A 2,527-nucleotide genomic window follows, 5' to 3' on the forward strand; every position below is an offset into this window, starting at 1 on the left:
TCACGCTTCCGGCTGCGCTACTCTGCTAGCAAGAAGTATTACGACTACTTTACATACTAAATATTAAAATAGGAGCCTGTGACTCGACACTGTATCGCTGATTTCTTTAAAAGCCGGAAGTAAATATCTTATCTTAAAAAAACAAGCAGACATAGATTCATATACAAGACTTCTTACATAATATCTTATAATTCAATATATATATATATATATATATATAACATACAACTCCTATCCCTCTTACAAAATTGTAATAACAAAGGCGAGGGAAGAAAATAATCTAATTAATACAATAATATATAAACCAAACGCAGTATAACTCTTCTTAATGCTTCTTCATCCGGTTCCTGAAAAGGTAAAACTGTAGGGGGTGAGAACCTAACCACACGGTCTCACCACGGAGTTTCAAAGTTGTCATAAGAAGATATTTTATAAGAAAACTGTTTTCAAACTCAGTGATTATCATTGCCTTATGAATCTTTTAAAAACCAATAGGTAATCGTTCAAAACCTTTTCAAAGAAACAATGTTTATTCTTTTAGAAATCTGAAACCTTTCCTTTCTTATAAGAAAATCTCAATCAGAAACCAACCACACAATCAAACAACACAATCATTAATTCAGCACCAAAATTCATTCTCAAATGTAGCACGCCAGAACAAACACAGGCAAGACAGACAAGGAAAGCACAAGTAGGTAGCAGCTACAGCAAATAGTTCAAGTAGCAGTTAAGAACAGTTTAGCAATTAGGCAAACCAAAACAAGTTCAAACTCAAGCAAAGAATACAAATGCATATGATGCATGCCTGTCCTATGGCTGATGAGGCTCATCTGTCGGTTATCCAGCCAACCCGACAAGTCTGAATTGTCCTTAGACTGTCCCCCGTCGTGCATCCCCAAGAGTCTATGCATAGTTGTTTTTTCTCAAATAATCAATATTGCTCAATGGGGATAACATTCCCGGGAATTTATATAGTGTCCGGTCACACTTACGTCGTAGGGTCAACAGAGTATCGAGTTTTCAACCTGGTACACGTGGTGGCAAGCCATGGTACTTTATCCAGGGAACCTCGTATCTCAGATAATTCAAATTCATAAGCCATGTGAATAATTCAAAATTCATATCTCAACATTCTCAACATCATAATCATCCATCAATCCAAATCTCATTTCCAAATTCATTCAAAAACCATATTTCAAAGAAAATCCTCATCATCCTTCTTTCCATTCCATCCTTTAACAATCCCAATTCAAAACATAATTCTTTCTCTGATAAATAAATCAATCTTAAAACATATAATGTTTAAGAACAAATCTTTTTAATTAATTACTTCAAATAAAACTTCCAATTTTATGAAATTTCGGCAGCATCTACTCTAAAACTCGGACACTGCCACCCTTTTTCGGATCCCATCCAAACTTTTCTCAAACCTTTTCTCAACCATTTCCAAATCTCAAACATTAACCAGTTCCAATATCAAATTATTTTAAAATCAAACCAATTCCAACAATAAAACTCTTTTTAAAATCAAACCAGCTCAAGTGTTAAATTATTTATAAAATCAGACCGACTCAAAATCAAATCGCTTTAACTCCAAACTAAAAAAAACCACTTTTCATAATACCCAAGTAAACAACTTTTCAAACCCATTTCTTATCAACAACCGTACATCACTCAAGCAATCAAACAACCACATCCACAAGACAAATATAATCAAAGAAGTATATTTTTGCATCAATATCTATTTATAACAACTCTGTAATATAAAATAAATTTTAAGAAAACCCCTACCTCAATTAGTTGAGACTATAAACTAAACACGTCACCGAAACTCTTTTCCTCTCGGCCCGACATTGGTAACAACCACAACCGCAGCTCCATGGTATCCGCACCCACAGCAGTAACTTAAATTCACCAACGTACAGCAACCGGATCTCGATCCTAAAACATTAACGTCGCAGAATCTTAACATATAATGGAGCAACGACTGACAAAGTTTGAAATTGAAATAAGGAATAGCTTACCGTACTAAAGAGGAGCGACTAAACCGAACAGCCGCAACGACAACAATACTTGCTACAACAAACTGCTCAGAGCAAAGACGGCAGTAGTGGAATGGTGGCTCCGACGGCGACGTACAACAAAGCAACTCGTGATAAACAATCCCTGGCATAAACAACTTCGACAACAACTCTTATAGTAACCAGGATTGACCGACAGTGAGGGAAAACCAGAACAGGGCTAGAGTTTACCAAGAAGGCACGGGTTCCCGCGGCAGTTTTCGGCAACCACACCCGCAACAGTGCATCTTCCAATAGAACCAAATAGAGTGGCAATAACCTTCGAGCAACTCCGATGGGCTTCATCAACAGTGGTAAGAACGGCGGTCCCTATCACAAACAGCCTCAGCAATAACTCATGGGAATGGAGAATTTAACGAATAGAGAAGCTGAGGCAGGGTTAGAGCTTACCAATAGAGAATTCAGAGAAGCGACGGTTTCCGGCAGCAGAGGCGGCGGTGGGGCAG

General features: G+C 37.4%; 1 long non-coding RNA gene across 1 annotated transcript; it reads right to left on the minus strand.

Annotated features, from left to right (window-relative positions):
* On the minus strand, positions 307-2,177 carry LOC107628415. Its single transcript, XR_002355816.1, has 3 exons — positions 2,025-2,177; positions 1,792-1,941; positions 307-347 (listed from the first exon to the last, which is right to left on the minus strand). It is a non-coding gene; the product is annotated as an uncharacterized LOC107628415 (long non-coding RNA).

The sequence above is a fragment of the Arachis ipaensis genome, chromosome B02 (assembly GCF_000816755.2).
Source record: "Arachis ipaensis cultivar K30076 chromosome B02, Araip1.1, whole genome shotgun sequence".
Taxonomy (NCBI): Eukaryota; Viridiplantae; Streptophyta; class Magnoliopsida; order Fabales; family Fabaceae; genus Arachis; species Arachis ipaensis.